Source organism: Haliotis asinina, chromosome 10 (genome assembly GCF_037392515.1).
Source record: "Haliotis asinina isolate JCU_RB_2024 chromosome 10, JCU_Hal_asi_v2, whole genome shotgun sequence".
NCBI classification, from domain to species: domain Eukaryota; kingdom Metazoa; phylum Mollusca; class Gastropoda; order Lepetellida; family Haliotidae; genus Haliotis; species Haliotis asinina.
In genome coordinates this window covers 40,438,541-40,455,857 of record NC_090289.1, presented here as the reverse complement: position 1 = coordinate 40,455,857, position 17,317 = coordinate 40,438,541, and positions in this window count along the sequence as shown.

Genomic DNA, 17,317 nt, shown 5'->3' with positions numbered 1-17,317 from the left:
GAGTATATAAATGTAGGAGTCTATGGATGGTCTTCAACAAACTTGTAGATGGATGGACTCACATTATACATTCTCCAGTACTCCAGACTGTTGACATAGAATTAGATAACGTGTATAGTTGTATTCAGTGTTCAGCAATGCCAAATTATTCACTGCACTGGTTAGATTTCATTTATGGTAATGGGCACTGTATTTGTAGTTTCAGCAGTGCATGTATATTTGCTTGGTGTGTTTATTTAATATGAATGCCATTGAATTTAGCTTTATACTCTTATTACATCCATAAATGCATTATTCAAGGAGGTAAGTCTGTGTGTATTTTACACATTATATGCAACGCTTATAATTAGCACCTTTTCTATTATTTTCCGAACTCACCCAAGGCGTTATTAATGGATAGATAGACAGGCAGACAGACAGAGAGACGGACAGATAGGTTTCTATTTTTTCGTTTACATTTTGATCTCTCCAATCTTCCTTCACCTTTTTTGTCAATCCTAAGTTAGAATGTAACACAATGCAATCAAACGTGATCCTTGAGGGCTTTTGTGCGAAGCATACCGAAACATAACCTACTCAGACAATGACCTACTTTTCAGAAAAAATATACACCACAAACAGCTCTGGTAACACTGAATTCCAATGCTTTGTTTCATGAATTTTAATTTTAAACTTTAATTACCACCGTATCTACATTTTATGTCGGGGTTTAGGTAGCAATCCTTAACTAAGAAATCACAGACTGTCCCTGATTGATGAGGACGTAAACTGATTCACAATGTATCTATCCCACTGGTTACACCTGGTATGATTTATTTATTTGTTTGGGTTTATTTTATTTTATTATTTATTTTTTTGGCTTATTCAGTATAGTTCTGAAATGCACAATAACACTGATATGATATATCCAGATTCTGTTTGTCAGAGTTTGAGTGATCGTGATAGAGCTATTATTAATTATTTGACTATAGATTGTAAGTAATCGAACTGATCAGCAAGTGATTGATGCTATGAAGACCAGCCATTTGTAACCCACTCTTGAAGATCCGTGGTAAAACTAGTCTTTCTCAATGATGCCCAATGCGCCTAACAGGATCGGGGTCCGATTCAATGATTTAGTTGACACATTTCGTCTCATCCCAATTGGGTTGATCTATTCTTTGTTGATCACTGGATTTTGTGGTCCAGAGTGTCATGAATGAGTTAAAACGTGCCATACACAGTTTATAAAAGGAATACTAAAGTTCAAAAGGTTAGCCGAAAACATTATGGACACTTCAGCATCATTCAATAAACCAAGGCCAATGTGTGGTATAAGGTCAGTTGGCGAAACATCATCCTTAACCTTAATGCATACGGTAATATGGATAAATACGTGTAGATTAATCTCTATTAGGATTCAAATTAGAACATTGAATTCAGTTAGAACATTGTCCTGTATACCGCCATTCAAAGCGGCCTACAGCTCATTGACATTGAGTTGCAGATAGTAAGAGTTTGCAATAAGTATTTACTAATTTGCCCCAGAGACAAGAGATTTGAAAGGATAATGACAACATTAAAAAATTGTTTGACGCTTATGAAATTTTACTCATACAGTCTCATAAGAACATTGTTATGACTATTGACATGTGCCCCATGTGTCCATTTTGAAATAGTGTCCTCATCAAAATATTATAGTATTTGACTTCATCGTACACTTTGCGTACATGTTTACTTTATCGTTTGCATGAAGACATTTGGGCTGAAGTGTTCTCAGGCAAGGTCTCTCCAAGGGGTTTGATGTTTAAGGCCCTTGCTGATGTTTATTAAATGTTGTTTGCTCTTTTTAACAGCCCACACTGTCAATAGTCAATTGAATGTATGCCAGGTCTTTGTATTCTTCACTTCAAATGTTTCTGCTACAGCATATGTCAATAGACATATAATCGTTTATATATAAAAGTTCTGCTGGAACACTGTTTAATAAGGCCTGGATGGGAAGTCTCTACGTCCGTGTGTTGTTTTCCGGGAGGTATTGAGAATATATCTAAAGAAAACATATTTCTCTAAAGACTTGTCGAAGTGGGTTGATTATGAATACGCGACCGTGTTTACCTTCCATCAATCATGTTTATATATCGTGAATGTGCCATTGGAACCAGTCGAACATTTCGTGTTTTTAGAAGCATTCCTATTCACTTTATATGTCATCGAGAGGAGGGACGATGGGGAAGCATTGTGGTTAGAGCGCTTCTCGTCACACTGAAGATCCGGGTTCGATTCCCCACATGGATGCAATATGTGAAGCCCATTTCTCGTGTCCCCCGCCATGATGTTGCTGGATTATTGCTAAAAGCTGTGTTAAACCATCCCCGCTCACTCACTCGCTAACTCCTACTTTTGAGTGATAAAAAAACATAAGTGATGTTCCAAGAGGCGATAAACCCAACTCACTCAGCCGACAATTCTTGGTTTTGCAAAAGCAAAGGGTTATACATTAAGCATTGTCACATGTGATTCAGATTGTGTCTGATGTTATATGGAACACTGGCCCCGCTATGAGCAGAGCTGAACAGATGGCTATGTTATTTAGACCGACATGACACTAGGCAGAGGTCTCCCAGAGTACACGAATCTTTACTCTGGGTTCAAACCCCAGATTACCATTTACGGTTTATAGGACTGCACGACATAACCGGTTTACCGGCATTTAACGGTTCAGATATGAAAACAATACGTAATGCGACACAATGATCGAAAATCGGTATTTTCTCTTCGGAAAACTTCGTAACTCGGGAAATCTTGGGACATATCTTGTTTCATTTGTGCCAAATATTATTAACATTAATATTTATGCCATGATAAAAAGTTGTTGTAAAACCTATGCAAGCGTAGTTATTTTGTTGTGTTTTCGCTTTCAAACCAAGCATTAACTCAGTTGTAAGTAGTTATTTCGTTTGAAAATACTATTGCAATACATATGGCAAGATATGCTGTCGCACTGCAATTTATCGAAATAACATTCTCTGCAATGCCCACCCCTAGTGGTTTAGGAACGTCATACTCACGTTAGTATATTTCAACGATGTGTTATAGATCAACATTACTTGGAATTTCCTACTACAAGTCACACGATGTGACTGAAGTACTTGCTTCTTTCGCAACTTATTCTTGCCTACTCGTTCCGATGACTGACCAGATATCTGACGAAGCTGGTAGTATCAAAGCTTCATATCAGAGTGGCTACCCACACGACAAAGTTGATCATGAACTCGGCAACTGCATGGAACACCAGGGAGATATGATGTTCATCACCATCGACCGCGACAACGACCTCAACGTCGAAGGGAACTGCGCACAAATACATCAGTCCGGCTGGTGGTACAACAACTGCGGCGGTTGTAACCCGACAGGGAAACTGCAGCCCAATTCCGAGTATGTCCAGAACTCGGAACCGACGTACGTGAAAATACCTGTCGTACACAACTGGGCACCGCGAACACTGACGGTATCCCTGGAGTTTTCTCCGAAAACAACACATTCGTGTAGCCTAGTGGACAAGACGTTCGCTCGTCACGGGGAATGGCCAAATTCGACATATGGATATCCACAACTATGGTGCGTTTTAATCGAAAAAAAAATCATACCATGTTGATAACATTGATGAGGGTATTTACACTCAGCAATACGCCACACCACACAGGGCGATGCTCAAAGCGCGCACCAACAGTACAACATATTACCCCCGATAACCCATGCTGTTAGGCGCTAAAAGGTCATTATTCTATCGGGTACCCATTTTCTGTTGGGTGAACAGAGGCAGTTTTCAACAAACTCACTTGTCCAAGGTGAGACCACATGTATGACGTGCTTCGTTGTGGGGCAGGACTGTGGTCCAAGAAACTCTCAAAAATAAAGCTGCATGAGGCGGCGAAGGGATTAGGTCGGTTTGGTTGATTTAGTTGACTGAATCTTGTCATCGTATCCCACTTACATAGATCGACGCTCACGAAGTTGATCGCGTTAATGTCTGATCCAGGCTCGATTATTATACCGGAACATTGAATGCGGCGTAAAGGTATACTCTCTCTCTCTCTCTCTCTCTCTCTCTCTCTCTCTCTCTCTATCTATCTATCTATCTATCTATCTCTCTCTCTCTCTCTCTCTCTCTCTCTCTCAATACAAACGTCTGCGACATGAGCTTAATTGGACCCGGTGAATGCGCTACATGAGGAGTGTTACACATTTCCTAAAATTACAAACGGGAACCTCGGTGTGCCTCCTCAAGTGAATAAATGTTTGAGCAGGGAGCATACATAGAGGTTGTAGAGTATCCCCGGTTTGACTAATTGTGTCGGTGTTACTAAAAGTCTATCTAAAATGTGAAATGTTCCATCTCAACCATTCCAGATCTTCGGCCGTCATAATGATGATTTACTTCTCTGCATATTGTAATGTGTACCCAGTTTACGATATTTGATATATTTTCTATTTCAAGAAACTATATGCAATCTGTCGAATACGGATATTTCTGTTGCAGTCCCCAGAACGACCTTGTTGGCATGGTGGCATCTACAACACCAACACGTCAGACTGCATCTGTTACCAAGGATATATAGGCAAAATGGTGCCATACACTTACGGACGGTAATCGATTCTCAGCTTGTTGCACGATTAGTTCAGTCTAAGTGCACAGTGTCACGCTGCACAGAGTTAGAACTGTTAAGTTCGATTCTCAACATTCACCCAGATTATCATCTTCACTTTGTCCGCACTATACACTGACTATTCGGGTTGGAATTGATCTTCAGAAGCCCATGCTTGCCGTAAGAGGCGACTACAGGCATCAGGTGGTGAAGTTTGCTGATCGGTCATCGAATCCTAATTGGGAAGGTCAATAGTCATGCTGTTGATCACTGGATTGTCTTTTCCAGACTCCATTATTTACAGACAGCCGACACATACCTGGAATACCTGAGCGCGGCGTAAAACTAAACTCACTCACTCGCTCATACATTCTCCCCTGTGCAAAAACCAAAGTTGAACACCACGAAGGCCTTTCTTAAAAGCAATTCGCCCATTTGTTCAACAGTCATGCTGGTGGAACCAAACATTATTGCTTTACTAAATATCACAATCATAAATGTATATCAGTTTTATACGTATAAGTTAGTACTGCAATATGGTTGCACAATAATATTAAAACCACGAAACCCATGTCAGTCTAACAGAGAATGGCTCTACAGTGTGCCATTATATGTGACATCCATCTGCAACATGCAGCAGGGCAGCTTACGTAAACCAACGGCTCGGGTCGAATTGTAAATCGTTGCTTACTAACCATGCAGGGATTCCAAAGCAAACAGGGCCCCTCGCAAAGTAGACTCAGCGTTAAGTCTGTCGTAAGCCTATGTTAAAGTATGGGAGTTACGAGCGCTGGCACCCAAGTCTCCAGTATCAGATTGGACAAAAAAAAAGAACAAATGAGGAGGTTGATTCTGACAGGCGGAACTGCCACGGTTGATCTTGACAGGCGGAACTGCCACGGTTGATCTTGACAGGCGGAACTGCCACGGTTGATCTTGACAGGCGGAACTGCCACGGTTGATCTTGACAGGCGGAACCTTTACTTCTCTATAAATACTCAGCGTCATTAATAAAGGGTCATACTCAGCGTCATTAACAAAGGGTCAAGCTACTAGTAACGCTATTTCTTAAAAGTCGTAAAATTTATGTTTTGGTTTGAAATATGTACAACTGGCTGTTTCATATATTTTCGTAACAGTATGGAACACATATCAGGCCTTTACAACTGTTGTTTGTTGTTTGAACTTTTTATCTGTATGTCATGATGTGTCACTTTGAACATCATGTTGACACTCTTAGTTCTATTATTTCAGAAAAACTTTTCTTTACATGAACTATATATCATTTGAACCTTTATTAAGGACGCCTAGTAAATATAGCTTGATTCGTAGCTCCCATCCACTTCAAAACATGTATATGTTTCAATGATTTACATCATTATTCTTGTATTCCTAAGGCAAGATCTCGTTACGCAGACTACGACTCTTGATTACAGACTGAAGGTTGGAACCTACCATATTACAACAAAGAAAAGAAAGTGTTGAGCATCCACCCCTCCACCTCACCCTACTCCTTCAAGGTCTTCTGCGAGATGGTGCACAAGGGCAAGCTTGTCCTACTTCGCAGAGCTCCAGATGCCCCTCATGTCGACTTCAATAGAACCTTCACAGAGTACAAAGATGGATTCGGAGACCATGTCTTGCAGGTGGTCGTGATGACCAATGGGGTTGCGAAGCCAACAATCTTCAGGCAGCGTTCCTACCGCAATTTTCCTACCGCAAGTGAGTACCGCAAAAATCAGTCTCATTCAGGTTGATCTGAAATTGAGTTCTAACTGCACTTATGAAACAATGAGTGAGTGCATTCGTTCGTGCGTGCGTATGAGTGCAAGTACCTGCAGTTGTCCGGACTTTGGTTTTGTAGATGCCCATTACGATGACATGCCGCAGCTTAGCGTGAATGCTACTCGTAATTTATGTTTGGTGTCTGCAGCGAACATGTTTAAAGGTATAATCGAGCATTTTCTTTCCACAGGGCTTAGCGTCATGACTGCACAATCGTTTAGACAAGTGCTGACATGTTATGCCAAAAAAGTAGCTTTAAACTGGCAGATGTGCCACGTGGACATATGAACGTATATGCACGTGCATATTTTACCTTTCAGTTGTCCGTTGAATCTGATGGTTATCGTTTCACCTTGTCATCACATGAAACAAAACCAGGTGAAGAAGCGCTTGGAGACTGTCTGGCAGCAGTAAAGGGACTCTCCACCATCGACAACGACACCAAGGTCGGCAACTGCGCTGATAGACACCTCTCTGGATGGTGGTACAAGAAATGCGGCCCGTGCAACCGAACCGGGAAATTACAACCAACGTCTGAGCTGACCCAGACAGCGGATCCAGAATATTTTCACGTGACAATCGATAGAGATTTAGCGGCCCTTGAGGTGAAGCTGCTGCTTTCCTATCATGGGAAGCCAAACATCAACGGAACCGGGATGGCTCATGGTGAGCGGATCCGGGAGATGGTTCCAAGACCACCAACCTTCATTGCTGGCACAGTGATCTATCATTCTGGCCCTTAATCTCAACGGGGCATTTCATCCACTCGTCTGTCATCCATCAACATTCCGTCCCCTGCCGTGATATTGCTGGAATATTGCAAAAAGCGGGGTAAAAACATACTCACTCACTCATTCCAGTTGCCCATTAAACGGAGGAGGCTTCAGAAAGCCTCACATGTATTATCTGCGAATGACCTGTAGCGTCAGTATATTATGATTTGACTTGGGAAAGTATTAAAGTATTACATCGGTCAGTTCTTGTTTGTAGTTTTGCAAAACAACGTTTACAGTCGTATCAGTGAGGCAACTGGTGTCGTCAATGAACGCACAATCGGGGGTGTTTGCGAAATGCATGGTGCGTCTACTAGACACGAGTATGTTGGCATTAAAATATGTTGTCTGTTATTTAACACAGCACTCAACAATAATTCAAGCATATGGCCATGGACTCTGGACAAGAAAATCCAGTGATCAATGTCATGATCAAATATCTACTCAGTCGGGATACAATGACATGTATCTACCACGTCAGCCACTAACATGAAACATTACAGTTCAGTTACAGAGTTCCACGTCATCAGTATCACTGTTTTGGAAGAAAGAACATGTCACACCCTACCTACCTACCTACCTACCTACCTACCTACCTACCTACCTACCTACCTACCTACCTACCTACCTACCTACATACATACATACATACCTACATACATACATACATACATACATACATACCAATGCCATTGGAGGCGATGACAAATTTCAAAATCACCTCGCTAGTTACATGTATTCATAACTATTCGCTTGCGAGTATCTGGGTTCGATTCCCCACGTGGGCACAATTTATGAAGCCCATTTCTGGTGTCAGCCGCCCTGATATTGCTGGAATATTGCTAAAAGCGGTGATATCACGGATGGGTGACAAGAGAAATTGGCTTCACACAACGTACCCAAGTAGGGAGTCGAACCCAGGTTTTCGACTTGACTGTTTTAACCATTAGGCTATCCTACTACCCCTGCTTGTACCTGATAAAATCTCAAATGGGCATCCCACATTCAACATTGCGATATACTTTTTGGATTTGGCGAGGCAATAAAGTCACCTGAACATCAAACCATTGTTATAACTTTAATTGGCCATCCCGTTTGCAGTGTTTGCCATCAAACAGTAGTTATAAGTTTGGCATGAAATGCATGTGGACCCGGGTTTGTTTTTTTTAAATAACTCTTCATCCAGTGATACAATCGATCTCGGTGGTTTTTGTCAGAAAACCTGATCACATTGTAAATCACCGATTTTATGCATTTGTATGAAAGAATCTGTCTATGTACATGTAACTGGCAACAAAATAAACAGCAGAACGCAGACTGCTTGCATGGTTGCTTTTGCTAATTTCAAGTGAGCGTCCGACATTGTTAAAGGAAATTAATTACAGTATATTCTTTTAAGACGTGTTATCCATTATTTTGACTGTTGCACTGGTGTTAGACAGAGATGTCCACGTAGTCCCTAGTTGTTCTCCATATTTATGAATATGTGGAGCAGGTCAGTCATTAATTAGGGGCGACCAGCATGGCTTAAGTAATCAGTGTGCTGTTTTCATCTGCATTGGGGGAGTCTGCGCTATGGGAGTGAACCGATCCCGACATCTCAACCTCGCTGGATCACTAACCTGGCGCCTTAGCCAGTTCGCCCACCGGTTGTGTCCCATGTGGGTTTCGAACTCACACCCTCAGTGTCAGGCACCTAATCTCTAGTCATTCAAACATTTTTCATACAAATTTTCTGCATACACCAAAATACATTTGTTTCTCAGGATAGGCAACGCAGGGTACTCTTATGCACCGACGTTCTATATATTATCTGTCCATTATTGTCTCTTTGTCTGTCGGGGCAGTGGGTTCGATTCCCCACATGGGTACAGTGTGTGAAGCTCATTTTCTGGTGTCCCCAGCCGTGATATTGCTGGGATATTGCTCACTCACTCACTCACTCACTCTTTGTCTGTCCATTGTTATCTTTTACTATATATACACGCATAACATACATGACATATACTAGTATATACTCAGTGTTCAAATTTAGTGTCAGTCCTTAGGCCCGAAGCTGACTGAAAACCACCACAGCTTTTGTTTTCTACAAGTCCTTATGATCAACAGCTTATTCATCCCCAGTAACTAACTATTATTTTTCAGAATACATTATTAAGTAAATTTCTAGTATCTAGATCTGCACCTGTTACCTGAGTGAAACGACAATCATTTTCCAAGAAGACCTGGATTTTGACAGTCACTCGAGTTAAATTAAACTGTGTAAGTCAGTCTGTTACTTGTCACATGTTTTGTTAGCTTGAAATTATTCATATTGTAGCTAAAATATATGGCCTACACATTGTGAACGGCGTACACCTTTTCATAATTCTTGGTCCTCTGAACCATAACAGCGTTATAGGGTTCAGGGCGAACACTATCAATACTATCAGACAGAGTGGTATTCCGAGTGCACCTGCATGTACGCCCGTGGGTAATATTAACCGGTTTTTTGCACCTGTGCCATCATAGTTGAGTTATAATCACTTATTACTAATAGTCATATGTTAGTAAATCAGTTGTAATATGTTTATTGTTTAACAATTAAAGACGTTTGGACTCAACATATTCTTCGTATTAATTCTGGAGCAGTAAGTAAGGTAGCCCAGTGGTTAAAGCATTAGCGCCATGCCAAAGATCCGGTTCCACTCCCAAGATTGATACCCGTAACACTAAGCGTTAGTACAATTTAATGTCATTTGTAAGTCACTGGTTCGTGTAACGAGAAGTTGTGATGGAGTAGCCCAGTGTTTAAAGCGTTCGATCGTCACGCCGAAGGACCCAGTTCGATCCCCATCATAATTACCATGTGTGAAACCCATTTCTAGTGTCCCTGCCTTGATTTTGTTGGAATATTGCTTAATATTAACGTAAAACCACAATCATCCGCTTTAATTGGGCTAGTTCTTTTGTCGACAGAAGGGGAACGTTTGTGTGGACTTAACGCAGATTTCTTAGAATTATAACACAACCTCGGAGTCGGCTTTGATTCTTTACAACAATAACAGTCACAGGAGAGAAATAGGTTCTTTCCTGGTGTTTTATTGGTTTTTAATACAGAAGGCACACATAATTATATTTTCTCAATGTCTTACAAAGAAAACTGTCTCATTAACAGAGCCATGAAGAATGTTTGATTCTGTTCACGACAAAGAGTTGTCGACAGCATGTTTATTCCATTCCTTGACAACCTAGTCTTCATTGCCATTTATCACCCTTGCGGGATATTATAATTGACTTTCCCTCATAAATATTTACAGATCAGACATATGATACAAACATCAGTTAATATTCGTTAAATTAATGACCGCAGGTTATCTTCAGACTTGCTGATTTTTTGGGCAAACCCACTTGGAAGCTGAACAGTACGCTGATCGCTTTCATGTAGAGGTATTTTTTGTCTTGTCTTCATGGAGTGTGTTCTGATTATTTTATTGTTTTCTTTAGTTTCAAGTCTGGTTTTCAACAAAGATGAATACCATCTTGTGGAAACATGTGCGGACGTGCTGGCTTTCAACTACAAACAGACATCAGCGTTTTCAGTAGTGCATTGCGCGATCCTGTGTTCCCAAGATGTTGATTGTCAGGCGTTCAGTATCGCCGTGGACACGCCCATTGCTTGCTACTTGAACAACGCCACCTTCACGGACACCGGGTGTTCATTCGGCAGCTTCCACCACTTCAGTCTCGGTTTTGTGAGTATTTTACGTGATATTAGTTTACGTATGTAGTATGTATTCATCCTTACGCAGAGAGGAAATGATCTCCAAAGTGTATGCATTGAATTACATGATTTCGTTCATGCAACCTCTCCGAAACACTCTATTTTAGGAACATATTTCGCAAATGGAAATTTCAAAAGAAATACAAAGAAAAAGTGTATATGTATATTTGTTTTAATTTTTTTAGATAACTTTGCATGAATGTAGGGGGTTGGTTGGTTTGTTGTTTAACGCCGTACAATATTACAGATACATGACGACTCTCTGTAAATAATCGAACCTGGATCAGACAATCCATTGATCAACAGCATGAGCATCGATCTATGTATGACATGCGTTAACCCATTCAGCCAGCCTGACCACCCGATCAACCATGGGTTATTGAATCATCAATTCTAATCCGTTACGGGTCATTTTCATACGCGGAAAGGTCATCTCGCCATTATGAGTGTTTACAAAAACTATTGTGGTAATAAGCTTTCCTTTCATATAACGGGCCAGGGTTCGATTCCCCATATAGGTACAATCTCTGAAGCCCAATTCTGGTGCCCCGCCGTGATTTTTCTGAAACTCACTCTCTTCAATCATGTTTGACGCTGACCACGCCTTCCGCTGTTGCAGTCCCCAGAACGACACTGTTTGCATGGAGGCACTTACAATGCAACGACGTCGGAATGCATCTGTTACCATGGTTATATTGGCAGCAGGTGTCACAAACTCATGCAAGGTAACTGAAGGTCTTATATTCTTAGAATATTGGTCTTTTCGACCTTTACTGTTACTACACGTACACGTCATATCGCTTTATTGCAACATATACACATGGGCATTAATTAAGCAACATTTAAGTGGGTATGAATTTATGCTGCTTTTCGCAACATTCCAGCAAAAATCAAAGTTCTGGAGGGAAAATGGCTTAACACATTGTACCCACATATTCTCCCACAGTGCGACTATAACTGACGGCCTTACCACCGACACATTACACTGACTACTTACCGATAAATCAGTTCTCGCAAAAATATTTCAGGGTGTGGATAGAGGCCGTAGTTGCAGTCTCTCATTTGGGAAATATACTACCCATGAAAAGTTTAGATAAACTAGGGTAAATACAGCCACTTACTTCAGTCACCTGTTCTGACAAATATTCCATAAGTATTAAAGGTACTGTTTACACATAAAGTGATGTGTTGTAGAACAAATTCGTAACGTTGAAAAGATTATTGTCATGAGTTCCTTAAATGATGAAACTCCGTGAAAATTAAAGGGGCGAATTCTTGACCAAACTTTACACCAAAACCCAATCTGTTCATGATACTCGAGCAGTTCATCTGTATAAGGTCTGCAGTTGGTTCAACTAAGTTCGTTGGGACATTCATCTTCAAAGAAATGATACGATGGGTAGTGTATACTGGATATTCTTCGAAATAATCTAGAGGTCTTTCTTGCTGGCAGATTGTAGTGAAGGTTTTGACCAACCGTATTATGCTGGGATGAGTGCCTTGTTCCTCGTCCACCCGCGCACCTCGCCCGCTCCCTTCAAGGTCTTCTGCCAGATGTGGGAGAGAGGAAAGCTTCTCGTCCTCCGAAGAACGAGAAAAGGCCCAGAAGTGGACTTCAACAGAACCTTTGCAGAGTACAAAGATGGATTCGGTGACGTTATGGGAAATGTCTGGCTTGGGTTAGAAAACTTACACTATCTGACCAACCACCGTAACATGACCTTGAAGATCACAGTAAGGGCGAGGGTTGATGCTGGAAACTCGAAATTCAGAAAGCGGCTCTACTTAGGCTTTCAGGTTAGAGGACATGTAGTGTAATCCAGGATTAATGTACTTGTATCTATTTTAGTTTGTGTCTGTGAGTTAGAGTTTGTTGTCTACCACTGCGCTCCATAATGTGGTTTTGTAAACTGACAGTCACCTTTCAGATTAACCCATGCTTATCAGGAAAAGGCGACTAACGCGATTGGGTCGTCCGGCGCGCTGACTTCGTTAACGTGTCATTGTATCCCATTTGCGTAGAAACACAAGGGACGTCATGTTTGGGAGTATTGAGAGGTGTACTGTGTTTTAAAATACGATTTTATCTTCACTACCCATACGTTGGTGTATTCTATCCCGCAATTTCCTAAACATCTGACAACATTCTCTCAGCAAGTCCGACCATGCATACTGATCAATCATCCATTTCAGCTATTGAATGAATCAAATGGTTACTCCTTCACGTTCTTGGCGCAAGAACCCGATCCAGACTGGCCGCTTGGGGATTGTCTAGAGACAGCGGTAGGACTGCCTTTCTCCGCCATCGACAACGACCGAGACACCAACGTCGGCAACTGTGCCATGATTCACCTTTCCGGGTGGTGGTTCCAAAATTGCGGGATGTGCAACCCTACAGGAAAACTGCAACCGAAATCCGAACTGACCCAGAACGCTGATCCAACATATATAAGCATGCCGATTGATGGGAATAAATCGATCCTCGAGGTGAAAATGTACCTAACATATTTTGGGGAAGAGGTATAGACCCCTCTCCCCTGTTTGGCTTGGGTACAAGGCCCCGATTTCTCGAAACAAACTGAAGTCTGAGTTTTGACTCAAGTTCAAGTTTTTGTTCAAATTTGAGAAAATGAAGGAACATGCATTTTCCAGAATGAAAGGAAATTGGTATCCAGCTCAAACATAGTAGACAATCTGAATTTGGTGGACAGATTTCTTTAGTTGTTTGGACTTTTTTAGTCTAAAAAATGCAGTCGAAAATTCAGCTGTTACAAAATGTCAAGCTCAGTTTGAGATTTGAGTTAAAACTTAAGTTTGTTTCGAGAAATCGGTCCCAGAACGAGGCTCCATCAGTAAAAATGTATATCTACCAATGTAATGGGAATAGCAGTTACTGGATATTAAATGGTGAGGTCAGGAATATACTGGCTATATTACCACAGTGTCAGTACATAACTGAACTGACCCATACTACTTATGGAAACACATTTATTTGTGACAGAAACTTTTAATTTCTTTAGCGACGTAACTAATATGTCTAACACATTTGTCTATATATACACATTTGGGTTTTGGTGTAATTGTTGTATGCACTATACATTCACTGCAGGGAAAAAGGTTTAGGATAACGCCTGTTTCCCCTGTAAAGAGCCAAGTTACCATTTTTCTTACTTAACCTCTGTGAGATGAGCTCTATCTACCACGTGATATAAACAGTATCTTTCGTTGAAGGAGTAAGTGCGTTTTACGCTGGTTTTAGCATTATTCCCGCATTATTCCCGCATTATTCCAGCATTATCATCAGAAATGGACCTCACACATTGTACCAAATGATTGGAACGAAACTTGGTTTAACGACGTGGCGAACGTTTAAACCACAAGACTACCCCACCACCCTCGCGTTGAGCACTGTCATATGTATTGTAAACGTCGTTTCATGCTCATTTCTGATGTCCCATGTCATGATATTGCCGGAATATTGCTAAACGCAGCGTAAAACTAAACTCACTCATTCCTTGTGTTATGTATGTCTTGTACATGATTCTGAGCAATTACCGTTCATGCTGTATCCGAAATTTCCTTCCGTTCAGTCTGAAGGCTTTGGCTTGTGAAGAAATGATATTTGGTACATGTTTGGGGATGGACTACGACACATCCACGGAACAATATACCATCTTACGTCCCCTGAAATAAAATTGTTTTGTACTAGTAGATAATGCACTGTAAACAAAGGGAAATGACATGAGCCTCACCATTGTGACGTCACAAGACGGGTACTGCCGAGAATGGGTTTATGGGTTTAAAATACTTTATGACATGCATACGGGCACGGTGGGGAATTAGAGCAGTCGTTGGGTGATTTTTGCATGACAATAAAATCACTTATGATTTCTATGAGTGTAAATAAGTATACTTTTTCCACATAACATATGTCAAGAAGTTTATATTAAAAGATATCATTTACGCTTTGCTTTTCCATGTCGATATCAGTGGCAAGCAGGACATGAAGCTAAAAAACATTTTTTAACAAAAATCTGAATAATGGAAAGATGGAATGTTTTCGCCCAGATCCAAACTATTAAGACAATGAATTATATTTGTGACGGGATCAACATTTGTGTTGGCGCTTGGACTACAATAGTCACTGTTTAAGAAACTTAAACACGCGTTGCAGTTGCGGTAGCGTTGCACACGATTACATTCCATTCCGCCTACATTACCGGTTTGCCTACATCCCAGTTTGCCCACCAAAATTACTGTAGGCAGAATGGGAAATCGCGTTTAGCTATAAATAATAGAACAACCCATTTACCAGTCACAGAACGACACCATGATGTTGGTGATAAAGAACAACGCAACATAACCACGAACCATTAGAATAGCTTCAATATCTCCATGACAAACAGATGGATGAACTAGGAATCCCGCTTTCCTGTCGGAATCTGGACATAGTACGGCAATATTGGGCCCTGGACGAATAACCATAGGCTGGCATCATTAGCTGAAGAATCATTTTTCATGACATTTTGTCAAATTCAATGAATAAGAAAGAATAAAGATAGCTTCCACCTAGAGACACTTGTTTTTTGTTATTGTTCCCTTAATGCCTGCAATAAACTTTTGGCCAAGTTCATTTCAGTAAAGGGAAGAGACAATTGAGAGAGACAACTGTTTATTTGTTTGTCAGTAGTTACACAAACATCCATAAAATCTTGACAGATAACCCAAAGTATAACATACGGCCAACGTTGACCTATGGAACACAATAGAATCCGTAACACTTACTCGTCGCAATGTACCTTACTTGTAAGTGTGGTGTATTGAAAATAATAGAAAAGCGCTAGCCAATCAGAACACGACATTTATGTGTGAGGTAATGTCATGCCGGTTCTGTCTCCAGAGTTCTACAGGCAATGGTCTGTATCATAACATCACCCTGACCACAGCATACGCCACTCAATTCAGCACACTCTTTACAAAGTTCAAAGCACAGAACACACTATTTATAACAATCTAAACACATGTACACTGTACTTGGACTATTTACTGACGCATTCAAACATAAACAGTTTGTACATAGACATAAATCGAAAACATAACAAATAACTGACAATAAAGGCATATTACTAAGTAACCTTTCTTGTTGTTTTTTTCCCTTGAAGACATTTTCGGGATTAGTTTAACAATATTAATATCCATCTTCTTCATTAAATAGGCGGTAACGCATGTAACCATAAGCTAGCAAACCTGAAAAGATACATGCTTATGGATTTTCGCCTTGGATATGAAATGCATTTCATACACAGGTACACACACATACATATATACATACTTTCACATATGCTACACGATCTCCTGCCAGGTAGAATAGGTCAGATAATTAACCATACGTCCTGACCAGTTGACCCTATCGTGTTGTTTTAACATGTAGGCGGAATGGGAAAAAACCTAGAACTCAGCAATCGCGTTAGTACCACATTAACTTTGTTATCAAATAATAATAAGACAAAAACACACACCAAAAAATAAAACAAACAACAAACAAACAAAACCTCAAAACATTCAAAAACCTTAAAGTTTAAAGTACCTTTTTAATGTTTTTTTCTTTGTGTATGCATTTTTCTGATACATGTAAATGCTTGTATCAATCGTCCCGCCCGGATCAAGGATATACACGCCTATTCTTGACGCCCACAACATACTATTCTCAGAAGGACGACACTCTCAAATCTTTATATATTTGTATCTACTTGTACTGCCACATCGACGAGGAAGCAATACTGGATGATGCAGGAAGTGCATTGTCGTATTTGGGGTTGGGGTTGGGGGTGGGGTGGGGATGTCGGTGTGAAGGAGGTGGGGACGTAAGTATGTGATGAGTCCTTGCTTGGCTGGTGGTACCCGGACCATGGCCTCGAACAGTGAGTATATTTTGCTTTGTTTCTGTCTGTCATTTGTTTTTAATTTAATTAAATCCATTTAATTAATATACAAACCATCATTGTGATATCGACAGGATTTGTTAGTGCATTAACCCTAAGATGTTTGGCTTAACGCCGCTTTCATCATTGTCAAATCAGAAGTATGCCGGAGAAAGCGTGGCGTTAAACTGTCGTAGATCACACTCTGCTGAAAAACAAATGGTCTTAAGCGGGCCAGTATAAGGGTTTCTTCTAGTTCATGGGTCAGAAGAAACCAGAACTAAACCTGGTTTCAAACAAACATTAAAACAACATGGCACTGGGTACGACGTTGTGAAAATTGTACCGACGCTTCTTGCAATTTTTCAAAAGGGACATAATTCTTCATGGGCTATTTGTTACCGTTTCTCATGTTTGATCCGCCAGTTCATAGTCCATTCGTACAGG